Here is a 12,876-nt window from a genome sequence, read left to right as displayed (position 1 = left end):
TGCTTAAAATATTTTCTTTGCAATATATTTCTTTGCAATCATTTATTTTAAAATAACTTTATTAATTTTTCCCCTAATATCTTTTGCCTAATGCTTCTGTAAAAGTAACTTTAAGAAATGACGGGAAACACCTCAAAAAACCATGCTAATTTTTGCTCAGATAAGTATACATGCAGTTTCTGAAGATTGGCCTCTTTTGTGAGAAATATAATTGCTAGAAAGGTAACTCTCTAAACGGAAGAGTTAAAGAAAACTAAAGATGAAAAGGAAAAATGCTGTTTTGTGGGAGAAATATAGGTAGTATATCTTTTAAACTGCACAGGAGGCCAGATCAGACTGTATAGGTTGGGAAAAAATGGTGTCAAAAAGCACACTGATGAAATATAAGCTGCATGTAGCAGTGCTCCTGGGGCTCCTCTGTGGTTCCTATGAACTTCTAGGGAGTTCAGTGGTGTTTCTGTTCAAGGCAATAAGGATGAGAGATAAGTAGTATGCTCAGCTCTGCGTCCTCCTGCATTCATTGTTCAGCTCTGAGGCCCCCAGCATAAGAAGGCAGACTGTACAGCAGCCCTCCAATACCTCAAGGGGGCCCATAAGAGAGGAGGAGAGGGACTTTTTGTAAGGGCAGTACTTACAGGACAAGGGAAAACGGCTTTAAACTTAAAATGAATAGATTTAGATTACATATGAGGTAGTAACTCTTCACTGTGAGGATGGTGAGGAACTAAAACAGGTTGCACAGAGAAGTTCAGAATGCCTCATCCCTGGAAGTCTTCAAAGTCAGTTTGAATGGACCTTTGAGCAGCCTGGGCTAGTGTAAGATGTTCCCTGCCGATGGCAGTAAAATTAGAACTAGATGAACTTTAATGTCTATTCCAACCCAAACTATTCGGTGACACTACAATTTTATGAAAGTACAAAAACCCCCATTTCCAACAGCTCGTAAGAAGTGTTATCCTCCCTCATTACAAGAGTGTCTTCAGTGGATGTCTTGCTCTGCCCTTAGAGCATCAAGCTGCCTATTTTTTTTTTTAAATCTTAGTTGAAGAAATGTTCCTCTTGTGACCTCATACTTGGCATTACAAGTGCTCCAAAAAACTTCTAAAGTGAAGCAAGTGAGCTACTGCAAGGTCTAGAGAGGAGTGAGATGAATGATATTTTGAGGGGCAAGCAATTTTTTATTAAAAAAATCTAAATGTGACAAAAGCTTCTGGGCCAGAATTAAAGAGTGTGCTTTGAGAAGTCCAGATGCATTTTTCTAGCATTTACAATTGATCAATAGTGGGTTGAGAGAAGAGAAAAAAATATTCAAAGCCACTGAAATACCATCACCTACATATTCATTAGAACACTTGCTGCTTCTTGGTATGATAATATATTGAAGCAATTCAAACCTAACCTTTCCCCAAAACAGGCCATGCTCTTTAAAACCTAAAGCTGAATATGCGCTAAAAAAATTGTACTGCTTCACTCTTTTCCCCTGAGAGTTACACCGAATCTGTATGAGAAGCGAATCTGTTTCACATTAATAATTTTCTCCAGCTCTGGTGACACTGCTTAAATGTACTTCAAAACATCATAGTGTTTTGAAGATACGCAATATTTATAAAAACTAATAAAAAGGCATGTTTTCTTCATTTGAAGAAGAAGAGAATACTAGATCACATTCTACATGCTATCAACACACTATCAAGGACTACCAACAACTGATTTTCCATTAGCATTTTTGCTTTTGGCGTTCATGATATCAGTTTGTTTGAGAAACACCAGGGGTTTGGGAGGCTGACAAGACTTCAAAATGCACCCATCAATTCCTTAACACACGTATAAGCTTTAGAAACATGGAAAGAAAATATTAGCCACCAGATCAAAGTTTCATGAAACAACTCTTTTTCCTCACTTGAAAATTTCTTTTCGTTCTTACCAGATGTTTTTTCCAAGTTTCATGAAAAAAAGTGAAAACATCTAAGTTGTGAAATTATCTTCACATCTCAAAATTTGTAGTAGACCGTTTACTGCGTACTGAAACTTTCCCAGGGCATTCGTGATTCAGAGGCATTCCTTGGGTCTGGAACCTCTGTGCGTATCTCAAAAGTAGTTCTTCCTTTATCTGTGTTAATTTGATGTGGTCACATTCAAATACCAGAACTAAAATATTATTTCCCTCCTTCCAGTTGAATGAGTTGATCAGCTAAGTATGGAAATTGGAGCTGCCTTCAATTGACTGAAATTTTCTGTTGTCAGCATAATCATTTACTTGGCATTAGATTTTTTTTTCAGATTGTGATTAAGATGTCAAAATTTTATGTATATTGCTTATCTGAGCCAGCTTTCAGAATGTGATTAATTACCTTTTTACTTTTATCTTAGGTAGTGAGAAACTGGGACCATGGTCCAGTCTTGCATCCAGCAATATTTTTCTCAATCTTATTTTTGGGCAACAACATATTAATCAAGGTCTAAATCAACTGCTCTGATATCTGCTTTTTGCTATAGATAGGTCCTTTTCTCTAATACTACCTCCAAACACCTAACACATGAAGATCTTAAAAGGCATTGATAATGTCAGGCACTACTCTATGTTTCTGTTTCTAATTACTTATATATCCTCTGCAATCATAACGGTAGCTTTTACTCAGAATTCTAATTTTTAGTCTAGGTTGAAACAAAAGTTTCATATGAGAATTTCTGGCTTCAAACAATTTGGCAAGTTCATTTTGACTGTGCCTTTCCTGGACATTCTGCTTTGCTGAGGGAAGAGTAATTTTTTCCCATTCACATATTAGCTACAGGAAGTGTCTTTATAACTGCAAGAACCTAAATTTCCTCACACCTATTCACTAGAAGTTTATAAATATGTATCAAAATTAAGTCTATTACCTTATCATGACAGATTTTATAAATCAATTTCCATTCCTCTCTCAACACAACATAAAAATATAATATAGCACAAGAACTAGCCATTAAAATGCAAAACTCGCAGCTTCTGTATGAGATGGATTTTACTCTCATTTATGCTACCTGGCTGATGATGAGCAGTAACCTATACAATTTTTCCAGTATATGATTTCTTCCTTTTAGCACAGCTTGTTATCCACAGACCAAATCTCGTTGCCATCACAAGTTCAGAGTTACTTGGCTTTTCCAGTGTCAGTGGCCTCAAGCATGGGAATGGATACTGGGCAGTTCTCTTACTTGTCAATTGTATTACTAACTTCTAATTTCTTTCTGGCTTCCACATGGCTGGGAAATTGGCTCTTCAACACCCTTTGCCTCCACTTCATTTGCAAATGTCATCTGACTTAAGCTAGTTTAGGCACAGAAAATGGTCAAACCACAGCACGTAGTTTCCAAAGGCTAATTTCTTTTTATTTCCTTCTCCCTGAGAAGCTTGTTTACAGCTAGTCAGTGTATGGCTTTATTGTGCCTCAGCATAGAAATACTGTGTGGTCTTTTCCTTTAAAAACACAAGGAGACTAAGGACTGGAGAATTAATGCTACCATAAAGTAGAGAATGAGAATGAAAATATAACTTTGAGGATACTATTGTTTACCTTACTCCAGTAAATTTAGACGGGTAAATTCCTTGTTAGAAGAAAACAACTCTTAGTGCCTCTCTGTTGCTTTTTTATCATGTGTGACTTGCCTGCAGGGGACGGCGTGAAATGTAACTTTATTTACTTTGTCTTAGGGAAAAATAGAGACCTGATTAAAGAGGAGTAAAAGAAGAAAAGTCTCTCTGGGCTCTGTTCTGCAACATAACATCTCAGTGGTTGCTGGAATCACAAACTCTTTGGGTCCCTCATGCTGTTAGTTATATATCTTCTTCTTTAGACCCAGGAGCGCGGTTTAAAATCCAAGGAGCTTAGAAATGTTACCTTGAAGCTGTTCCCTCAACAATGATGCAAGGAAAATGAACTGGTTTACCCTGTTTATTGCAAACCATATTCTGAAGTCTTCATTTACATCTGGCAATCATATAATTGAGCCAATTTCTGTGAATGTTTGTTATTTAGCTCCACATTCAGAGCTGGTGAGAGACAGCATTTGAAATATATCAGATGCTCAACAGCCATAAAATACTTCACTGAAAAAAAATCCTAGTCCATGCCAAAGGTTTTGACATTCAGTCTACTAATTGCAATTTAGATTGATTGAAGTACATAGAAAGGACAATAAAGCACAAGTTATTTCTATTTCACACAGAAAACATCTGCTTTTTCCAACTAAAATAATAATGTGGAGAAGCATGCTAATTTTTCCCTGTTGTTATCACATTATATACCTAGAGAAGGATACTTGTACAAGGGGATGTCAGTATATTCATACTCTTCTATATTGCAGCTGGAAGTATCAATAAATGGCATAAGTCCCTCCCCAGGAACTGGAGTCTCATCTGTGGCTGCACAAAACGTTAGATTTACACATTAGAATTTTCTAGTTGCTTAACAAAAGAAATAAAAAAAAAAAAAGAAAAGATTTTATCTACAATTTGTACTTTCTTGTTATGTTGGCTGATGAGGCTGATTTAATTGAATGATGAAAAACATGTCGTCTCAAAGACTTTAATGAAACAATAGTAGAAAAATCTGTTTCTTTCTCAGAAAAGTTCCTCATAAATATCCTAAATTCTTTTTGAAAAACTATACTGTTCTCTTTAAGCTGCTAAGGAATCAAATAAATTTCTAATATTATAGAATTTAATTTTAAAAACCCCACCTATTTTAGTGCTATTTTTTAAACTTGGAAATCTCCAGAGTAAAAGTGAGTGCAAAGCTGCTAAGACATACATATAAAGTTTAATTTTTTTTTTCTTCCAGATTTTGAGATTTAGTTTGTCTACAAGACAGATGGTAGAAAATATTCTATTTCTTCAAATGTCTCCAGACCTCAAAGGAGAAAACTTGTAGGAAACCCCAAGAAGTCATATTAAATGACAGAATTTAACTAATATGATAATATCCACTGCTAACCTCAAGTCCATACCAATTCTATTTCTAGGATAAGAAAATGATAGCATTGGTCCTCTGATAATGATCAGGTAACTAGATCTAGTCTGATATTCAAAATTACTGATAACTAGAAGGATGCTTTTTCTCTTTTTATGCTTTAATACTTTTTAAAATTTCTTTGCACATAATAATTTATATGTTTCAGAAAAGTTTAATTTCATTTTAAGGACCTGGGGCAGAGCAGTTGACTCATCAGAGACTGTAATCATTGATTTCTGCACTAATAAGATCAGAATACAAGATGTCATTGAACCAGATTTCTTGTTCACTCATGTTAGTCATCAGCCTAGTAATGATAATAGCAATAGAAAAACCTGATGGATAATAATAGTAATAATAATGGTAAAATCATTAAGTGGCTATGGCTCCAAAGTCAGCATCAGGATGTGAATTCTGCACTCAAGGCATCGCCTATATAAAGGTGATGTAAACTAGTGGCTGCACACACAACCTATTACCATGAAGAACCACATAACCATGAAGTGGAATTATTGTATTTGACTTTCAGGCTTCTATACCAAATCAATGCAATGCTAAGGGATAAAACAACATTTGTGACTCAGCACCAGCCCTGTTCATGGGTGCAATACTTAAATCCCACTGAAATGGTTTTCTTTCACAGTATAGAATCTATCAACAACAAATGAGTGGAAACTAAATTTTCTAGTATCTGCCCTCTTTTATGCAGCATTTTCAATGTATTCATGAGTCAGAGTGATTTAGCCATTCAGAATGACAGCAGTTTACATGCTATTAGCAAAGAAGTAGGTGATTGTAGCAAGCTGCAAAGCATCTAGCATATTACTTCTATCTCTATTTACTCTTACATGTCAGGTATTTCAGTGATTAGAAAGTTCAATTTCAAGAAGGCATCTGAAAATCCCAAGCCTTTCACAGTGTTCTGTGAAATTTTCATGAGTTAGAGCTTGTGGGTAGTTTGTTGCTTAGCAAGAGACTTATATAACTACAATCCATATCTCCAATAATCTGTTATTATAATTAGCTCCAAAATATTAATTAACTTTATCTCCATCCCATTTTTATTTTACTATAAGAATTTTGGCTTAGTGATATACCACATTAAAAAGTAGAACCATTACTTATTTTCAAAAAAGACTTATGAAATATAAATGCAGCGGAGAAATCAGCCATTTTTAGGAGAAAAATTCATAATCAAATTAAATTCATTCATCATTTACAAATACTAAATGTTTTAAGTTCAAAAAATACAGGGAAAAGATGAAATCCATTTTGAATGAGTGAGGTAATTTGCTGCATTTAAATAAAGCAAGGCAGGCATGGTAACAGAGAGGTAACACTTACTGTGGTGGAATTTAAAAGTATATTTAGAAATTACACATAATAAGATAAAATTTCCTTATGCTTTGCTTTATGGTTTTTGGTTTTGTTTGGTTTTTTTTTGTTTTTTTTTTTTTTTTTTTTTTTTTTTTTGTTGTTTTTTTTTGTTTTGTTTTTTCCTCAGTTTCAGTATTAGTGGAAAACATTTTCTTGTGCATACATTTCAGATGTGTGGAAAACATTTTCTTGTGCATGATATTTTTTTTCTTATGGTTAAAATCCTTTTTTAGGTATTCCTATTATGGAAATAAAAACACCTGAATGGGGAATAAATGACCAAAGAAATATGTAAAACTTTAATTTCAATTAATACCTTTAATTAATTGAATTGGAATTCATGATAGCAAACGTAGGCATTCTTTTTCATGGAAAAAGAATGTCATGTCAATAAAAGCTGAAGTTATGTAGGAAAATGAAATTAAATATAAATATGTGTTTAATTTTAACTTGGTTACATAGCCCATGAAATACAGTTGCCTGGTGCCTCTATCTGAAAAAATCAGACCGAAGACAGATGACCAGCACTGTCCATTTTAGGTATATTTCTGGAGAGCAAAACAAATCCAGAGAGAGTTTTCAGGCCACCTGAAGATGAAACTGCACAACTTCTATAAATGGGCCATCCAAAGCTGAATATTTTTGTGTCATTTACAAAAGGAAAATATATCTGTTCTACAACTGGACAAGGTCATACCTTGTTATGATGGACCTATGACCAACTGTTTCAGGCTCAAGAAGCTGTTCTTTTCAGGACTGCAGAAGTCAAGTCAGGCTCAGGTTTTGCCACAACCTTGGTAAATGAGTATATGCACAATTTAGTAAAGGACAAAAAGACCTTGATAATTTTGCAACCTTACAAAGGTAATATTTGTGAAGTTCCTATATATATAACAGCTCCTACAAAGACAGACCTCACTAAGTATTATATGCTTTCAAAAAGATTTTATTTTTTGTCTGCTGCAAGAGTGTTCTATCCTTTGTATCCTATAGCAAGGGAATAATTGCTCATTAATAACAGGCTAGAAGAACAAAATGTAACTGAGAACTCCTCTTGTTATGCAGTGTCTAAAAATTACATTTAACATAGAAAATGTTCTGCTGGCAGCTAAAAAGAGACATTATCTCTAAGTGCCTGAAAGCTCTTATCATGAAAGGACACGAGGTGAGTACTGTACAAGCTGGAAAAAAAGATGGACCCTGATGATAAAACTTCAAGTATAAATTTAAGCTGAGAAGCAAAAACAACAAATCTTAAAGGAAAAAAACCAAAAAGAAATAAAGACTTTGTAAGTGTTCTTGTGAAGGGTCCTGAGAAAGAGGCCTTGATACAGCAGGAAGATGTCTTACAGTGAGTCACAAGGATATACCCTTTCAACCAGAAGGTATGAACAGCACAGCAGCTGGTCTGCATTAAGGAAAGCTTCATGTAGGTAGACTGAACCATCCTTAAATGTACTATTTAGAGGCATATGTAAAAGATATGATTCAGAAGACTGATATATAAGCAGTTAAGACACATACGTGGGCTAAAAAAGTTATAATCAGCATCAACTCTTATTAGAGCTTTAACTCCTTTAGCTATTTTAGGACAGCATAAACTAATGCTAGTAGAAAACTTTTTTGAATGAAATATAGTAGCACCATTGCAATGCATTGATGTTAAGTTTTAATGGTAACAACATTAACCAAGAGAATCCAGATGAATTACCAACTGAAATTACTGAAAATAAGCTTAAAAACAAGAAATGCACAAGGCTAAATAATTAGAAGTTATTTTGATTTTAACAAGAAAGAGGCTAAGAGAATTTTCAAATAACAAAGCATTAAGTCAGATTTCTGTTATAACAAAAATTATTTATTTTTTTATTATTTATTCTGTTATAACAAAATTATTTTGAGATTCTCATAGTCTTCATTCTGAAAAAAAAACTCTAGGAAAGCATATGTAAATTACCTATGCTGTATTTTTTTGCACGTCTTCCACAAACTTACTAATACAGAGTTGCCCATGATGGTAGTTTGAGAGTTTTTTTCTTTTTGTATGTTTTTAAGCCTATAAATATTTTATTTCTGTTTGGAACAAACAAAAATGTTGTTATCATCCAAAAAATTCCTTTTGGACTGTCATGACTGATTTCTCAATCTAAATTGAGAATTTAAGATATTTTTCAGCTACGTTCCCATATTGGAACCTAAATTGGAAGTTAAACGGAGGTGTGGGAATTAAAATAAATTTTTCAATTAGTAATAGAGATTGAAACTAGAAAATGGACAATTAACTTGATGGAGGATAAATACATTATTTATAGAGTTATGGAAAATTCACATCTGAAACAACATTCATCAGAAAACTCAACACAATGCTGAAAACGTTTTTAGCAAGTGAAGAAGGCTACAATTTTCAACAGACTGGAGCTTGAAACAGATGTAAATTTTTAACCCTACTATGGTTTATTTATCTGATTTTGGGGCAGAGGTTGTATTCAGATCAGTTCTGATCTGGGAGTCCTGTTAGTCCAGTGCTGTTGAATGTTAGATACTCCAATTTCCATTGAGATGCTTACAGGATGCTTTTTTAGCTTGTATAGATCTTAACCATATGTGAACATAATAGAGAAAGTGGGTAGACTCTACATATGGGAAATATTGGCATTTCATATACCTCACATACACTTACGCAATGAATTTTCCCATCTGAAAATTCAGCACAGTAGCAAGCATGAGGTTTGCGTTTTACAACAAAAAATCTGTTTCTGCTAAGATATTTTCAATTAAAAATATAATCCTTAAGACTGATGAATCTGTGACATATAAAACTAATTGCAGCTAGGATGAGATTCAGGCAGGTAAGTTCTCAAAGATGTATAAACTAAAACACAGAAATAAGCACATCTATTCTCCTTCACTGGTATATATAACAAAACCAATCTTAATTTACAGGACGTTTTTCTAACAGAGATATTTTCTTCTTTAATTCCAGACATTTTTTCTAGACAGAGTTTCTATCAATAGAAGGGAAAGGAGACAAAGAAAATGGATTTAATGAACATCATCTAGACTTTTGGTAGTACTCTCCATTGAGGTTTGTCTCTGTCCCAACTAGCTTAGATTAGAATTTCTGATGATATAACTATGATTTTCTCTACTAATTCCTCATTTCACAAAATTAAAATTAGAGAAAAATGCACATAATAGAGGAAGATCCTGAGTGGGTTTTTTTAGGCTCATTGCAGACCCATTTTTATACATCAATTCCAGAGATTCATCAGCAATAATGATTAATATGTTGGATAACAGTATTTCTACTTCATTCTATTATAACTGTAGAAAGGTTAAATTTTATATCATGAAGACTTTTGGTAGAAGTTCACATTTTTACTCTGGATGTAAATTTATCTGTTATCTCCCAAGTGGAATTTACTTTACCTAACTTGGCATCTGCTCTGTTGATACCCACCCTAGTGGTATTTAGTGATGTTACTTTTGTAATCACTACAGAGAAGCAGATTCCTCTGATGCAATTCACTCCGCCCTGAGACCAAAAATGCACCTCTTTCTCTTCATTAAAGTTCTTCAGGTAGCTAAGATACAGAATATGTGAAAATGGTGTATAATTTTCATATGCTTTACATTTACTTTTCTATCTGAACATGTCCAGGCTACAGTGGAAGATTGGACTTATTGTGTTTCTTGCAGTCTGTGCAGCTGAAATCCTGAATTTATTGCTGACAGATGGGAAATTAAAAAAAACTGTACTAGAAATTAATTTTTTTCTCTGACAGAAATGTGATATTATATTTGTTGCGGCTATTTGATATTAAGGAAATAATTTAAATGTTCAGATTATATTTAAGATGTTATAATAAATGTCAGTTTTGCATCTTAAAATTAGAGTATTTCCTTAGAGCTAGTGACCCTAAGAATCTTAATGACTGGGTGAGAATCAGGGACCAGATTAAAAAAAACACATGTCCTCATATTTGTATATGTCAACTTTTAACAGCCTGATTTGTTCAATATTATTTATAGTACCTGATAATAAACAGTAAATATATCCAAGCAGGAGAGAAAGAAGAAGGAAAATAAATTCTTATAAAATGTTTTAAGTCAGATGAAATAACATTCTTGTAAGCCTGAGTGCATTTTCCATGATGGTATTTATTTATTTGAAGGTTAATGTATAAATATATAAAGCTCAAAAGCTTTAGGCATCCTGAGTGTGCTTAAACAAAATAAACCAAAAGAAATAGTAAGTTTAATATATGAGGTGAAAGTGTTTTGAAATACAGGAATCAAATTCTCCTTGCTTGGGGCAATGCAGATCTCTTTTCCTTTGGCTTATATGGGCACTAGCTGGAATCTAACTTACAGTGAGGAGTACACACCTTAAAAGTAATCTTTAAAGTTCTTTATGAAATACTGCTTGTTTTCTGCTTTAAAGGTTACTGATGAGGTATTATTTTCCATTATGATGAAACACAATGCTCGTCTTTATTATGACTTTTCCAATTTTATTGCATAGATCCAGAATGATCTGTACATTTATATAACTTGCTCATATTCTGTAAAAAAAGGCTGAGAAAATGTGCAACTACTTGCTGTAATTTTATAATTTCTTTTTCTTTTCTTTTTTTTTTTTTTTGTTGTCTTTTAGGGTAACAAGTCAATACTGAAGAAATAGGACTAACACAGCACGTATGTTTTTTTGTTACTTCAACTGCATACAGTAATCTACAAAAATATTTATTCCAAACTTTGGCTGTGGAAGTGCAAATACCTGTGAAAAAACTTAGACAAAACCTAAAATCTGTTTATATTACTCAGTATTTTTCATTCAAAAGCATATTTTTTTGCAGTAGACCAACATTTCCTCTGAGCTACTTTTCCTTTCTCTGCTTCCTCTTCCTGTGATTAACATGTTCAGCTAAGCTGTTATTTATTTACCTATGCACTGCTTCTTTGTAAGACTGCCCTGATGGTGTTTCAGTGAGCAGGCTTGAAAATAACTAATTGCAAACATCAGAGTAAGTGAACTAAAATATCTAATGAAGTCTCTGAAATATCAAAGAATAAGTGTCTGAGTGTCCCGGGAGGTTGATTGAGAGGTTAATAATCAACAAAGTAGTGCCAGGGATGGTTCTTCAACACCAAAGCCAACTGACTTACTTTGGTTGGACATGCCAAACTTTTAAAATTTCTATTTGTTTCCAAAACAAACAACAAAAGAGAGGTGGAATAGTCACATCCTCTTCTGTGAAAATCATCTAACCATACTGTAAATAATTTGGGGGAGGATGAAGTGGCCTAAGCCAAAACAATACTGCACAGAGACCTAACACAGAAATGGTAGAGATTACCAAATATTTATACACCAGAAGTGTTTGTGATTTGATTTTCTAAGACATATCTGCTCATAGAAACCCAACATGTTCTATTAATGGAGATGACGGGGCCACTGGAAGAATTCAAATGTTAAAATATACCAGAAAATCTTATTACATTTGCTAGTGACTATGTAAGAACTTCAGTGCTTCCACTGCTAATAGACAAAATATAAGGAGATTTTATGTCTATGCACATTGCCTGGTTTTGTGTTTACAGAATGTAAAGCTCTTATGCTGGGGAATAATAGTCCTGCTGTCCACCCTGCTGCAGTGGGGCAAGTGTAAGGCAGAATGAAAAATTTATGATCTCAGAAACAGAAAGCATATTCAAGAGAGAGCAAATCTGATGGGAAATATTAGACATGGTGGATTTTGGTGGAGGTTTTATTTTTCCTTTCGGTTTTGAAGTTTTGAGATTTTGTTTTAACTGATCAGCTTTCTATGAAAAGAAGAAGCCATTTAGATGAAATTTTAGCATGTGAAAAAATGTGTCAGTTTCAACAAAACTTTTTGACAGAATTTCAGTGTGGAAAGAGTCTAAATATTTTGCATTGGGAAAATGAAATATTTTTATAGTGATTTTTTTTCTTTTTATAGTGAAAGAAAAAGAGTAAGAGAAGAAATACATGTATGCATATGCACTTGACATAAAAGTGAAGAATGTGTGAGCAAATATACAATTTTTTCTTTCTTTTGCATTTGAGGAAAAGTGAGGAAATTATGGGAGAAACTAATAAGGAAGTGAATGAATTATAAAAGAAAGATGTTATAAGGGTGTAGAGGACATGAACATTCATGGCCATAGACTATTTTAGGCCTTAGACGTAAGGAAGCATCAATCAGAATTTCCCATGTGTGTGGAAATAAGGAAGCAAAAAGTCCTTGTAGATATTTTTTTTTTTTTTTATTTTTCCTAGATTGAATTTTCATTGCAGTCAAATGTCAGAATGGTTGGGCATCATCTGAATGAATGTTTCTTAATGACAAATCTACAAGTACCTAACTGAAAATTTAATTTTGTTTAAATCTACTTGGCAAGATCTGAGCACATGAGCCTCTAAATCCTTTAAAATTATTAAGTTTGTATTTGCTAAACTTGAAAATTTGTCCCATGGCATTCC

The 12,876-nt window shown here is 33.5% G+C and overlaps 1 long non-coding RNA gene across 4 annotated transcripts in view; it reads left to right on the top strand.

The window, feature by feature from the left end:
• The window catches only part of LOC113459322 (uncharacterized), a 78,194-nt gene that overhangs the window by 36,929 nt on the left and 28,389 nt on the right, over window positions 1–12,876 (top strand). The window contains exon 2 of one of the 4 annotated variants that reach the window (XR_012579052.1): window positions 11,026–11,066. The exons of the other annotated variants lie outside the window; for them this stretch is intronic. This is a non-coding gene — a long non-coding RNA (uncharacterized LOC113459322). The remainder of the gene's footprint in view (window positions 1–11,025; window positions 11,067–12,876) is intronic. 4 annotated transcript variants of the gene reach the window in all.

This window comes from Zonotrichia albicollis, chromosome 2 (genome assembly GCF_047830755.1).
Source record: "Zonotrichia albicollis isolate bZonAlb1 chromosome 2, bZonAlb1.hap1, whole genome shotgun sequence".
In the NCBI taxonomy this organism is placed as follows: domain Eukaryota; kingdom Metazoa; phylum Chordata; class Aves; order Passeriformes; family Passerellidae; genus Zonotrichia; species Zonotrichia albicollis.
The sequence above is the reverse complement of the archived record's forward strand: the minus strand, read 5'-3'. Positions and strand labels throughout refer to the sequence as shown.